Source organism: Natator depressus, chromosome 11, assembly GCF_965152275.1.
Source record: "Natator depressus isolate rNatDep1 chromosome 11, rNatDep2.hap1, whole genome shotgun sequence".
In the NCBI taxonomy this organism is placed as follows: domain Eukaryota; kingdom Metazoa; phylum Chordata; order Testudines; family Cheloniidae; genus Natator; species Natator depressus.
The window spans coordinates 39,180,028-39,195,097 of NC_134244.1; the positions used below are offsets into that span (position 1 = coordinate 39,180,028).

Consider the following 15,070-nt stretch of genomic DNA (forward strand, 5'->3'; position numbering starts at 1 on the left):
ATCAGATAAGGTTCAAATTATCTGTCCAGATGAATAGATCAGTCAATGAACTTATCCTAACTTACATAATATAATTATATAAATGCCAATAGAGCTGCCTGTTTAGGTTCATATAATACTCAGAAATCTAATACAAACATAAGGGATACATGAGTTTTTGTTTGTTAGCATGAGATCTTACAAAAATATACAATTGCAGCTCTATTTGTTTTCTTGAGCTAATTTTTTTTAATTAACATTTCCAACACAACAGTTAAATGGCAACTCTTCAATTATCTGAGAGATGCTATATTTAAAAAGCATGTCTAGTGTCTTTGAACAGAACAGTTCTTTTTGCACATTTACATGATACCCAGCTGAGCAGCCACCCCTTCCATTTGACAAGGGCTTTGTTCTGCCTACAGGCCTATTATAAGCCCCAGATTGTTTGCCCTTAATAAATTGCAACAATAAGACAGAAACTTCTTTTCAAGTTTGGAGAAATACGACATGTTCTCTAGATAGCTACACATATGAAGTTTAATAATGACAACAGAAACAAATCTTACAAATCTCATTTGCTCTGCTCACAGATCATTTCAGTTAAGGCAGCCCAGAAAGTGTGGCTTCTTTCTGTACAGGTAACAAAAGCCTAGAGAAAATACTGATGGGGTAAAACATGTCTGTCTTTCTAGAATGATTTATTCTAGAGGCACATGCTTTTGCACCATGTTTCACAATGCAAAATTATATTCCATATAATGCTACACAGAGATTACTTGGGGCTAAAACTGAAAGAAATATATGCACAGTAGAATTTGTAGCAGAAAAATGTAGTGTGATTTCATATTAATGAGAGAAAACAGTGTAAGATTTACAGTTTAAAGCTTGATCCTCCTCTCCAATAAGTTGAAATTTATCAGCTTGTGTGTGTCTGTATGCCAGCATCTGGGCCTCCACTTAATTGAAAAGACCTACATTAGTGTCTGGCCTACAAAGAGGATACAAAGAACCAATATTGCTTTTACATGGCAAATGCAGGTTCTCCTTTGGTTCAAGTATAGGGCTTGTGAGGCCACATTTGGAAGCAGTAACTGACACTGTTTGGGTTTGTATGTAGCCATGGATTGGTAAACTAGGTATGTTATAAACTCAGTGCCTGCCTTTATTGAGCTTCAAGCCTCAATATGTTCTGCATATTTTCTCTTCAGGGTGGAAATTTCCAACAATTTTCAGAGAGCAATTTCTTTCAGAATCTATCTGTAAATTATCTTACAACTAAGAGGGTACGGTAGGCATGATTTTCAAAAGTGACAAGTGTTTTGGGGCCAACTTGCAGCATGCTAAATGGGCCAGATTTTCAGAAGGTCACAGCACCTATCATCAAACCACCAAATGAGAGTAAAATATATAAGGTTTTATATATTAGAAACTGTCTAGTAGCTCAATAATATTACCTCTTTTTAGAGAGAAATTTGAGTGGCTAGTGCATACATATTGTACATTTCAAAGTTGCCTATTTTTGATTTGCAGGCAGAAATCTAGAGAATACAAATATTTGCACTGCTTTAATAAAGAGAAAAGGTTCCTCTCATATGATATCTGAAACTTTTGCTGACCGGATGAAAGTATAGTGATGTGAATTTTTCAAATGAATGTAGTGCTCATGATAGGTGCTGACTCGACAGAGTTAAAGGCTAAAGTGCTCTATTTTGGGGTGTTCTTGAACTGTAGACTGTGGCTCAGGGGGCTCTTTGAGGACTTTCCTGGGAATCTTCAGTGTTACAGCTAACTCTGTGCTGTGCTCCTCTTTTATGCTCAACTCAGTCGTGGGGAGCAGGAAACATGACTGGCATCAGCTCCCTGCATTGAGGCTAGAAAGGCCTCATCTTCCTTCTCACTGAAAGGGGGGAATCTGAGCTCAAAATGGCCACGATTTTACCATCTCCCATTTCATTTCAAGAGAGGATGGATTACAAATGTGGGGATGGCTTCCTTCCCCTCAGCACAATGAGATAGTGGCAGCCATGTTTTTGCTTCATGCTGCTGCACTGAGCTCAACAGAACAGCACACTACCTGTTATCTCTGAGAGAGGAAACTATTTCTGTTATATCTTAGGGCTTCCTGTAATTCCTTTCACTGTAGTATCCAGTTTCTGGGGTTGCAAAGAGGGAGACAGTTCTAGGGGTTGAGATGGAGAAAGCATTGCTGGTGATCTCTGATGAATGAATGGAAAAGTGAGTAGATTCCGGGATCATGGGGGTACAGAGACAGGTGGGAGTGGATAAAAGGCAGGAAGAAACAATAGAATATGAGAGAGAAAAGACTGGAAGATTGGGGTAAAGGAGGGAGCAAATAGAAGATATTTAGGCTATATTTACACTATGAGGTAGAGGGGTGATTCCCAGGGGTGATACACAAACTCATGCTAGCTCTCATCTGAGCTGGCACACTAAAACTAGTAGTGTAGCAATGGTAGAATGGGCACAGGCTAGCCACCCTGAGTACAAACCCACCTGAACCCTGTGGGTGTGTACTTGGGCAGCTAGTCCATGTCCCTGATGCCGCTGCCCGCACTATTGCAGCTACATTGCTATTATTACAGCACTAGCTCGATGAGAGCTGGGAATCACACCCCTATCTCATAGTGTAGACGTAGCCTTAAAGTGAGTTATGAACGTTATCCCTAACAAGTGCTGTGATAAAGCCCTTTTACCATATTAAATCATCATTTAAGTTCCACATGCCACATACATTAAAAAAACACTCAGAGATGCTTTGGAGATATGTTTTTAAAATATTGGGACTATTTTTTGTATCACTCCACCTATAAAGTCTAGTAACTTAGCTACCATGAGGCTAAATGTACAAGCTCAAAGAAAAAAAGCAAAATCGGAACAATAAAATGTAAAATACCTCTAAAAATAACTTAAGTAGCTTTTTTAAACAAAATTGCCATGGCATTAAAATCTGATATCAGGACTTCCGGGCTAGGTCCTGGGTCCCATTGGAAGGGGTGGAAATCTCCCCTTTCTGATGGTAACAAAAAAATGTTCTTTCACCTAGACTTGCAGGGCCACAAGATATTGGAATTTAAAGTCATGACATTTTAAAAACCTGTTACCGGCTTAGGATAGAATCTTGTGTGTCTTGGACCATGAGTGAGTGTGAGTTTGGGGGCAATTCCAGCATTGGGTGGAGAAGGACGAAATATTTCAGAGAGAGGTTGATTTTTAAAAATAGTGGTTGTTTGGTACTGTCAAGTGGTGTGGCTATTGGTGTTTCAGAGAGATGGAATAGTGGGCAAGTGATGAAATCATAGGTATGTGAGAAATTGTACAGGAATGTGATACACAAAGTTATCACATCCTTCTCCAATTTGTCACAGAGCTATCACTTCCACATATATGTTGTATATTGATTATCATATGGCTCCATGATTTATCACATAGCTATCACCACCATATTCACAGTGTTTCTATTTGTATGGGTTGGGGGGTAGGGTATGGGGCTTTCTCTGATGGAATTCATTCTCTTCTGTAGCAAACCCACTCCTCCTAGGGATGATTTTTGCCCCTGTTGAATGTACCATGTTGCACCGAATGGCGAGCATTTTCAAACAAATTGCCTGGAGGGGAGGGGAGAAGGATACCCCTGGATCCCTCTAACATAAACATCTTTTCCCCTTCAAATTAGGCTGGTCAAAAAATATCACACAGATATCACAAGATCAAAAGATCTCATTTTGTTTCTGCTAGTCCCTCCCTGAAAAATTCCTTCCAGAGCTGATATACCTAGATAAAGATATAAATACTATTATTTATACTGTGCCTAAATTATAGTAGATGTTTTATAGACCATATGCAGTAAAATACACAGTCCCTGCCTGCAGTCGGACTGAATCACTCAAATAAGGGGATTGGGAGGGGGCAGGTATTTTTGTTAAAAATAGTAAGCGTTTGGTGAATTTTGTACAAAATACTTGATAAGTGATTCCTTGGCTCACAAAATTTGTTTAATCACAGATCAAGTACAGTATGAAAAGTAGCAGTACAAGTTTGTTCTCAGTATCCTTAGAGTCTCCATTCAATTCTTAGTTCATCTGGAATTGCCTACAAATTGTGATGTGTAACAGGATTGAAATTCATTGCATGTAGGGAGACCACTGAATAGCTGTCATGTGGTAATGATTTTCCATCCCTACTGCCCTGACCTGAATTCAAGCCTGTGAAAAGCTCCACGATTTACCGGTCCTCTGGACCATCCAGCCCCGCATGATGTGAGATTGTGAATTATGTCATAAAATAATGGCTTTAGGAAAGTTTGAGTAAAACTAGCAAGGAAAAAATTAAATGCCCAAAAACTTATTTAACAAAGTTGAGGTTGCCCTGTGGTGCCTTGTGCCCTTCCAATATTTCAAGCTCAGCTAAACTCAAACCTCTGAAAACCAGGAAATAAAGAACTAAAGTAATGCAATCTTAAATATCTGAAAACTAGGTAATACAGAGTTAAGGTACATGCCAGTGCAACCCTAACTTTTCCCCACCTGGAGCTGACAGCACCCACTGAGAATTATCTGCATGCACTCCAGTTGCATTCACTGTATTTAAGCTGTATGAATGGAGGGATTAGTTAGAGAAGGTTGGCAGAGCTGTGATTGTGATATGAAGAGATCTGGGTGGGATCTTGGGGAAGTGTGTGAGCCCCTCTCCCGGCCACCCCTCACCTTGTGTGTGTGTGGTCCAAGGAAAGAGTGCCTGTGCCCCTTGAGGAACCCAAGATTCCTCATTTCAGCACTGAGTTCTGGAGGTTGTCAGTAGCAGAACACCGGTGTCAACTTGCCATAGGGTTTGTCAACAGTGAGGTGGGATATGAGGTCTGTGTATTTAATGATGGGTAGTGAAAGGACCGTGCTAGATGAAATCTTGTGGATAAGGGGGAAGCAGTTGTAATATGTGGTGGAGGTGTTGTAAAATTTAGCAACTGTGTTTCTGTAAAGTAGGTTCACTGTTTGAGTGTAGAACATATATATGTAGCTTTGCTGTCAGGGCTTATGAACCTGTGCTATGCAGCAGGCATGTCTGTTCTCAGCTCTGCACCCAGAAGGATGACTCCCAGATCCTGGCTCTCTCAGGAGGAGTCAGGGAGAAGGGCTTAAACACTCACCCTTGCAGAGGGGCAGGGCCCCCTTAGATCATGGTTCACACACAAGGTCCAGAAAGAGGAGCTCAGCCCTCACCCCCTGAAGGGGCTGAGCTCCTAGTTCATACATGGCAGGAAAGGAGAGGGGCTCAGACTGCTCTTGGGGGAGAGGGAGAAGAGCTCAGATCCCATCAGAGGAGCAGGGCCCCTAGATCCCATCTCACATGGGAGCCCAGGGAGATGTGCCCCCCAGAATAAATTCTTTAATATAACCCCCTCTCCCCAAAGCAGAAGTGCCATGAAGTAATGGAGAAAAATCCCAAGGTACTGAGATCAGTTTGGGGAGGCTCACAGCCACAGTCTAAGGCCCAGATATGGGCACAAAAACATAAGGAACAGGTGATTTTGTACAATTCTGGGTTTTTAAGGAGGGCTATATATCAGGAACTCCATGTTCAAACGACCTCAGACTTGGACTACCCAGCACCCCCATTAGGTACATTGCATTTCAAGATAATCCAGTTAAGCATGCAGATTTTAGATCACTTAGAAGAGCCCACCTTTAAACAGAAAGCGATGTTCAACCCTAACTACAGGGGAGCTGGGTTTCTGCTATGTATAGCTGATAAGTACTGCCCATTCAGCTACCACATCCCATTTCATGCTTCTTGCCAGGGATTCTGGTTTATTGTCAGCCCCAACCCTAACCCTGGGTCTTCTGCCAGCTTCAGTCCTATTCCTACCCAGGCTCCCTGCCTGCTCCAGCCCTTCCTGTCTGGTGCTTTGTGCACAGCAAATAGGCTGTAGCATCTCTACTTATACATATGCTCTGCCTTATAAAGGGTACTACGCTCAGTGTGTGAGCGAAAATACTGGTCGTCTGAGGATTGGAATGGCAGCAGTGAACAGAGGAAGTGGCTAGTCTTATATGATCAGAATCCCAGCTAGGACTATAAAGTAGGGAGCAGCAGGGGTATCTCAATTAACAGAGGGCATAGGATTGCCCAGTAGGAGGTCACAAGGATATCAGAAAACTGAGGCAGAAATTTTCCTTTGTCTCTCCCTATATTAAACTCTTCAGATAAGGTAACACTAACCTAATATGGAAAATTAGATAAAACTGTAAATGTAATGTTTTCTCTTGGGTGCCTGCTGTAAAATTTAATAGACAGGACTGTGAACATTGCTGGAATCAATTTCTCTGTTGATGTTGGGAAGAACCACGCCAAAATTCACTATGTGCATTTCTGAACCTCTGATTTAAGAGGGATTTTGTGTTTACTCTGTTCCCTTATAAACATTGTTTTGCTTCTAGAAGGCAAATTATCTTGTTCTTAAATTAGAAACAACCAAATGAAAACTGGCAAGAGAACTTCATAAATCAGCCAATAACCATATTTCATTAAAAAGAATCATTGACACTACAGAAGAGCTTCTTCCTGAATCACTCAATGTACCAAATATACTTAGCATGTGTAGCAATGGCTATTTAAAAAAAAAAAAAAAAAAAAGCAGCAAAGCATGAGGTCTCTGCTCTGCTTTTATTCAGGCAACACTCCCATTGGCTTCAGTGAGAATGTTGATTGTATAAGACTGCAGCATTTGGCCCTGTTTTCTGACATTTTGAATAAGAGAAGAATCTTTCATTGTTAAGTTTAGATGCTGGCATGTAAATGACCACAGAACTCTAATTCTCTACTCCATTGTCTCCTCTCCTGCTTCTTCATTTTAAGGTAAATTTTGTGGTGAATGGCTCCTTGTGCTTTAATATTCTTTCCCCCGCCCTTAAGATGAAAGTAACTTAAAGGACTTACTGGTACTCCAGAGTTCTGGGCAGGGGGTGTGGCCTCAACTGGAAGAGGCAGGGCCTTTAAATACCCGAGCCCTTTAAATCAAGATTTAAAAGTCCCAGGGCTCTGGCTGCAGCTGGGAGCCCCAGGACCTTTAAATCACCCCTGGAGCTACCAGCTGCAGAGGCAGCTGGGAGCCCTGCGGCTCAGGGTCAATTTAAAGGGCCCCGGGCTCCAGCCACCACTACTGCAGAGGAGCTCCAGGCCCTTTAAATCACTGCCGGAGCCCTGCCGCCGCTACCCAGGGGCTCCGGCGGTGAGACTCGGGCTCTTTAAAGCGCTGCCTGAGCCCCGCTGCCGGAGCCCCTGGGGTAGTGGTGGCAGGGCTCCCGTGGTGCTTTAAAGGGCCAGGGGCTCCGGCCACTGCGGGGAGCCCCAGGCTCTTTAAATCGCCAGCCTGGGGAAGTCAGTCCGGTCCGGCACAGCGTACTGGCCCTTGCCGGTACGCTGTATCGGACCGTACCAGCTTACTTTAACCTCTGTTGTCAACCACTGATTCTTCCTGGCTCCCCTCAACTGGTGTTAAAAATGATTTGAGTGGTAGTGTTGACAGAGCTGAGCCATTTTGGTCTTAGAGTCACTGCACTGCATCACAGGATATTTGATAGTTTTCCTAGCCCCTTCCAGACAAAGGCCAGGCCTGCACTACAAAGTTTGGTCAACATAGCTATGTCGATCAGGGGTGTGAAAAACCACATCCTCTAGCCAACACAGCTATGCCAGGAAAAACCCCAGTGTAGATGTGACTATGCCAACATAAAAGTGCTTCTGTCAACATAGCTAACGTTGTTCAGGGAGGTGGCATTACTATGCCAGCAGAAGAACTCTTGTTGGCATATACTGAGTCTATGGGGCTCTGCTGGCATAGCTATACTGGTATAGCTGGTTCAGCAAAGTTTATGCAGTGTAGACAAGGCCTAAGGACTAGGAGATTAGGACTGATAATATAATCCAGATATATTGTTTGCATTCAACTACAGTAGAATCAACACCTATTACAATACAGGGCTATAGTCAGGTCTCATATTGCTAAGGTTTCATTATGTTATTAAATGTACTACAGTACGTTTACTGCTACCTTGTATAGTATTATAAGCAATTAAAATTACAATTGATAGAGTATGTTAACAAACTGTCTTTACGGAGGCAGTATCCCTTCCTTTTTTATTTGTACACTTGTTTGATAATTTGCAAAGAATTACCATGCAAAGAAACATCAGTAATTTGCAATAGGTCTCCCATTCATTGTAAATTAGTGAGGTTCTACTGTGGTACACAAATAGTGGGTTAAATTCAGCTCTCAGATACCCTAGAAATCCCCATGGATAGAAATTAAAATGATCACACTGGGTCATTTTATCAGGCAGACTAAATGTAGTTGTTGCACTGGGGCATGCTCCCCCAGTGCCCTAAATGCATATGCCCTCCATAATCAGAATGTCACCAGTCACTGCCACTCCGATGCTGCCCTTCTGCCTTTCCACCTCCCAGTGCACCTGTCTCTCAAAGTCACAGTTTAGTCTTGATTCTCTGATCTGAGAGCTACACAAGTATATCTTCTTAATAAATGTGTTACTGTAAAAGCAGAGCCTGTCCTCTGCACCCGGGGTGCAGAGGGCCCTCTTGCCATAAAACATGTGTAGTTCCTATTGCTCCAGATGGTAGGATTTGGGGCTTGATGCACATTGTCATACAGGGGATTTGGGGGTGGTGCAGGATTAGACCAAGGGGTGAAGACCAGAAGGCCCTCCACTTTGAAGATCCCCTACTCCTTCCGCCAGAGAGGGACTATTAGGCAATGGAAACTATCCCAGCCATTAGACTGGAGTAGTCATCATGTGATGGCTATGCTGGCTGCTCCATGGCCTGTTTCTTCCTATGAAGTTCCAAGCATCCAACCCAGTTTTGGGCTGAGCAATAGGGACTAGTTTAAGAGCTAAGTAAAATGTGGGGTGGGATGATCCTGCCTGCTTCAGCCTGTGAATGGCAGGCCAGGTGTAGTAATAGGTAAATTTCTCAATAAATGCTTCCTGATCATTGTTAATTAATTTTGGAGTTCCGTGTTGCAAACTGTATCTGAAATCTTTGATCAAGAAAAATGGGTTGAAAGAGATGTACAATCTAGTAACCTGAATACAGACTAGAAGCCAAGGAATTCCTGAGTTCTAGTTCCAAATCAGAAACTGATTCCCTCTGTGTCTTAGGCCAAGTCACTTAAATCCTTTGCCCTGATTGCTCCATCCATTAAGTGGGAGAAGAAGGCTAACCCTGTGTTACTAAGAGCTTAGTTAATGTTTGTAAAGCACTTTGAAGATGAAAGGTGCTATATAAGTCTTCAACATTATATATATATATATATATATTGTTGTTTTGTTTATAGAAAAACATAATTTTAAAAATTATCATTACAGCACATTGAATAATTTAATTTTTCACATTCCTTATGTATTGAGTTATTATGTGTTACATCGAATGAATACAAAGACCTCAGAATATGATGTGATACAGAAGACACACCACATACTTTGTAAGAGATTTTCTAAATAGAGCGGTTTTAAAAATCAAACATTGTAAAGAGCTGTCCAGCTGGAGAAGAGGAGTTCAGTCATTTCATAAATCTGACTGATACTTCACAAAAACCTTCTTGGGGGCCCTGACCTGAAATGCTGGTCGGGAGGGGGTGTGAGGGGACTAGTACTTTTTATAATCCCTTGTTATTAACCAGACAAATGGTGGTAACCACATGTGCCCCAATATTAGTTAGTACCAGTGGCTACACACACAGATTGCTTGACAGCTACAGTACCCATATACTGAGCACTGGAATGTGTTCTCTGGGGTAACATCTGGGTATGTAATATGCTTCCTAGCTGGCTTCTTACGGCCCCTTGGCTGGCTGCATTGCTGGATGTTCCAGAAGTTGTGGGGCTGATTTGGAGTCATGGTCATGATGGGCTCTTTTGTTTTCTTAAATTACTCTGACTCCCAGACTCTGGGAATAATTTGTACATTTTTGTAAATTATAAAATTCTTCATTGGTTGATAAGGAAAGCTTTCCTGTGTCCTGGTTGACTGGTGTGGAAAGGACCATGCGAGCTTTAAAACTACCAACATTCAGGGTGTCCCTCCCACCACATTTCTGGTCCCTGACTAGATTCCCATTCATCCTTTCCCCTGATCTGCCCCTCACAGTCCTGCTTGGTTTTTTGGTTTGGATTGGTTTTTGTTTGGGGGGTGAAAAGGGTTCAGGGAGGGAGGGGGATAGTTCTTGTAAATTATAGGTTGCTGCAGTTATATCACACCAAAACCATGTTTTATTTCTTGCAAGGTACAGTAGCTGAAGTTACATAGCTATTGTACCGTGCAAGAAAAAACATGGATTTGATATACTCTCTTCTTCAGTAGTCTTTGAAGAACAGGCTACTTGGAAAGCAGTTCTGTTGTCATTAGAACAGATTTACTGTAACAGCAAGCAGTCTGCATTGTAGCATAACTTGGTCATCCATTAATAATTGTATGTTATTATTAAGTTTGAATAATTGATTCAGTCAAATTGATACAGTTTGATAACTGGATGATCCACCTGATATTAAAGTGCTGATTGATCATATGTTGTTTCCATTTAAACTTTGTTGTTTGCAGTTTTGACACACAGCATAAACAGCTGTGTAATTTGTCAATAAATGTACTAAGTAACCAAAATGAATTACTATGCAGATCCAGTTTTTAGATCTTACATTTGCTGTCTAGTTAAGACATAACCACACTAAATAGTGAATAATTAAATATAAGTAGATGGTTAGTGTTTGTTTATCTGTGTCTGTAAAATGAAATGATCCCAACCAATCTCACCCAAACTAATCATGCAGCTAAAAAAAATCATATTTTTTATCCAGTGTTTCCTAAAATGTGAGGACAAGAAGGACTTCAACAAACAGGGCTCTTGATTGCTGTCTAGAGTCTCTTGCTTCTTTCTTTGTTTTTCTTTCTTTCAATAAATTTCTAGCTGTTATGGTTGTGAAGAAAATCTTCAAAATGTGAAGCAGGTATAACCGATGTAGCAATGTCGACCTGAGTTTCCAGAGAGCTTGAAACAATAGCTTTGAGAAGAGAATGGCATAAATTTTATTGGGCTCTAACTTGGATGCTAGTGATGATACTTTAACTCTTTCACCGCTCATTAAAGCATGGAAAAAATGAGAGGAAGTATCATATTATGAAAATCTGTACCAATGTTTCCAAAAGGCAAGGAAAGGCGGCATAAAAGACTAGCCAGGGATGGTGCAGAAGATGTATATATTAAAATGTTTAGGTCGTTAACAACACGTGGCAAAGTTGTAGCAGGGATACAAATGGTCTTATTTTCTTGAATGGCATAGTAGCTTTAAAAGGAAACACTACATTAAACTATGTGAAATTGAAACTTTGGTTGGAAAATGATAATGCAAGCCTCAAAATCCTCAATATATTTTTGCTCTGTGTCAGTCTCAATATGTTTTAGTGCGTTTCCTTCATCTGAAGGAAAAATGTGCCATGTTTAAATGGACTCAAGAGACTTTATAAAAAACTTCAGTCTCACTTTTATTGTTGTCCCATCCAAGATGCAAATTGCACACAGTTAAGGCTCTAGAGGTACAACTGCATCAAATCTGTTTGCCAGATATCCAGATCTTGTAAACAAGCCCTGTAGGCTAATGTACCAAAAAAATGTGAACAGAGGACTCCATTTCCTCATTAGACTTTCTCCAATCCAGAGCATATCCTGTGGGGGATGCTTTTAATAATTATTAATACTTTGTCTGGGTTTCTCATTACTGTGTTGTCTGTGTCAGATATGGGGGTGGATATTTCACCCTGGTGGGCTGACTGAGAAGCAGAGCCTACCTACCTAGGGGTGAAAAGTGGAGGCTCTTTCTCAAAAAGTAGAGTAATTATCTGGAAAAAAGTTACTTTTGTCCCTGAATAGGATGTCCACTCAGGGAGCTATTCTGGAATAGCTTAAGAACATAAGAAAGGCCATACTAGGTCGGACCAATGGTGCATCTAGCCCAGTATCCTGCCTTCCGACAGTGGCCGGTGCCAGATGCCTCAGAGTGAATGAACAGGACAGTTCTCGAGTGATCCATCCCCTATCACCCAGTCCCAGCTCTGGCAGTCAGAGGTTTAGGGGCACCCAGAGCATGGGGTTGCATCCCTGACCATATTGGCTAATATCCTATCCTCCATGAATTAGCTAATTTTTTTTGGACCCAGTCACACGTTTGGCCTTCCCAACATCCCCTGGCAATGAGTTCCATAGATTGACTGTGTGTTGTGTGAAGAAGTACTTCCTGTTTGTTTGTTTGTTTTTGTTTGAAACCTGTTCCCTATTAATTTCATTGGCTGACCCCTGGTTCTTGTGAAGGGATAAATAACACTTCCCTATTCACTTTCTCCGCACCTCAAGGTTGCAGCTGCTGACTATGCTCTGTTTGTTCTGAGGGTTGCAGCCTCCAGGACTGTCAATATTATGCATGCATAATTTTCTGTTTTAAAAAAAAAGCTGTAATTGCCACCTCATTAGGGTTCAGTCCTCCAAAGAGCAGTATTTTGACCATTGTAGACCCAGCACTTTTTAATCCTCCTGCTCCTTTTTAAATGCATGCTCAGAAGATCTTCTTGAAGCAGTATCTGTTAAAGATACAGGCCTGATTATGAAATGGAGCCTGTGTTGTAAACATAATATTAAAGTATGTGACTGACCCCAGCTACTGTGGCAGTTGGAGTACATTGCTCTGAACGGTCCTTCAGGACACTCCTGACTGGCACTAGCCTGAGAGACAGGGCACTAGCAGTAGACAGAGGAAAGTAATTTGTACTAAACTCTCCTTTTATTTAGAAAAGCTATTTGTTTATGACAGAACTTGCTTTCTGGAGCAGTTTCTCCAAACCCTCGGAAATCTGTCACTGGGCTTGACTTACCACAGGCAGTATGTTCTAGGGTCAGGTGTTCAGGAGTTAGAGCGTAACTCACAAACCTCCTCCAACCTCAAAGGTGAAGGCAGAGGATATCGGATTGCAGGAGGAGGGGGGAGTAATCTTTCCAGCTGGAGAGGATAAAGTTTGATCTCCTCCACACTGAAGGATGGGAACAAAGGGAGCTTTCTGCTGGAGCAGGATTTCAAAGGCCCGCTGAGTGACTGCGCTGAGGAATACTTTGTTGTAGATCACTGGGGATACTGGCAGATGCCCTTCGGGAGCTTTGTGTGCTGTTCTCACAGCTCCAGTGCCCAGCAGCCTGAAGCACCTTTAACAAAGCAGGAACATGGTGCAAGACAGAGGTGGGAAATGCGAGCGTTTCAGACAAGCCAGGAGGCTGAGGCTGTCTTTGGAAGAGGCTGCTAGAGCCTGACCAGCCTGCCTGGGCAGGGCAGGGCAGGGGCCGCCACTTGGGTTTCTTACGAAGTACGTGGGGTGTGTTGTTGGCACATGGAGTCTCACTCCATGGAAATGCCTGCCCCCAATGCACTGTTAGAAGCTAACTCACTGCTAGTGTGTCTGATCGCTGGGTGTGCTACAGGACGTTCCCCCACCTCTCCTCTCTTTCCGCAGGTCGCCTTGGTTCACGGTTCTCTCTGCTCACTGGGGAAGACGTGTGAATGCGCGCTACTCCCACAGCTCCACTCTTCCGCTGGGCCGGGAGAGCGCCTCCTGCAGGGCTCGCTTTGCTGCTGCTCTTTGTGGTCCCTACACCAGGCGGCAGCCATCCAAGAGGGAGAGAAATACACACACACACTGGGACAAGTTACAGCTGCCGTCTCCCAGCTGGGTCTGGCCTTAGCCCTTGCTGCTTTAAAACTCCGGCCCTGCTATTACAGCCTAGTCGTTATGCGGTGGAATTTGGGTTTACGTAGAAGTGTCATGTTTCATCTGCGTATATACCGCAGCGTACGTCTTAGCTGTGTAACCCAGATAGTAACTGCTTGAATTGACCCTCTTCTACCCCCACATTGGATGGGTTTGGGTTTTTTTGTGGTTGTGGAATCCTATTCCATTCTGCCTCTTTTAAGGGCTGGTTCGTGTCTTGTTCCTGATCTTTGATGTCTCTTTGTTTTACATTAGCAAGTAGCAGCCGCCCACTGCTCATGAAGATAGTGCTTTGGGTAACTGACTTGGCATTTGGCCTTGATACCTGTATCTCCTGATAACTGAAACAAATTTCTAAAATAAATATTGTACTTTGATCTTCCAGTCCTGCATTTTTAATGACAGCTCTGAGCATCACTTCATTAAGAATACATTTCAGGAGACCGAAATGCTCCGAGTTTGAACACTAATTATGTGTACAGAAAATTACTGCTGCAACATTTCATTATTCTGCCCATTGTTTGTTCCGGAAACTAGAAATTCCCCCTCAATTTTTTAAGTCAATTGCTTCCATCCATGCGGAGTTTATGGCATCCCAGGTATGGGTTCCGTATAGGAACTTAATCCAACTTTCTACTAACTGTTTTGCAATGTAACCAATCATTCTGGATATTCAAAATACGTGGAGGAATAATTTATATGAAGGGGAAAGGGAAACACCAGCGCGTTCAGTTGTTTTAAAAATTGTACCTTTGACTTCCATTTCGTTTCTGAATTTTATTATTCAAATAATTCCTTAATCAAAGATACAATTCACGCGTGAAAAAGATCTCGCTAGAAATCAGATCAAACTTTTTGTAAAAGTTTAGGAACGGGGAAAGTGACATATTCTGACGTGGGTGGTTCGCTTATTACATCTCCAGGAAAGAGTCGGGTCATCAGAATGGGCAGGAATGAGGATCCTACCCATTGTGTGTTGTGTCCCGGCAACTCGAACCTCTTGTTCTGCCCCGAGTGTTGCTTCTGGATGGGTGCGCGTTTCTGTCCCTTGCCTAAACAAAACGGCAAGTAGGCTGCGTCCAAGGAGCCTCGGGCACTGACATGTACACGTGTGTGTGTTCAAGTCACCCGGGAAAAGCCCGCAAAGGACCAGCGGGACGGCTGCGGAGATTTCTAAGTGGCGCAGAGTGAGCGCCTTGCCGCTGCTCCCCAGCGATTCGATGCCTCTGTTGTTGGAGCGCTGGAGCTGCTG

General features: G+C 42.5%; 1 protein-coding gene across 1 annotated transcript in view; it reads left to right on the plus strand.

Moving 5' to 3' along the window:
- The window catches only part of MYO3B (myosin IIIB), a 340,336-nt gene extending 326,218 nt beyond the window's left edge, over positions 1–14,118 (plus strand). The window contains exon 39 of the mRNA XM_074967534.1: positions 13,564–14,118. The gene's annotated coding sequence lies outside the window, so the exon portion shown is untranslated. The remainder of the gene's footprint in view (positions 1–13,563) is intronic.
- Positions 14,119–15,070: the final 952 nt, after the last annotated feature.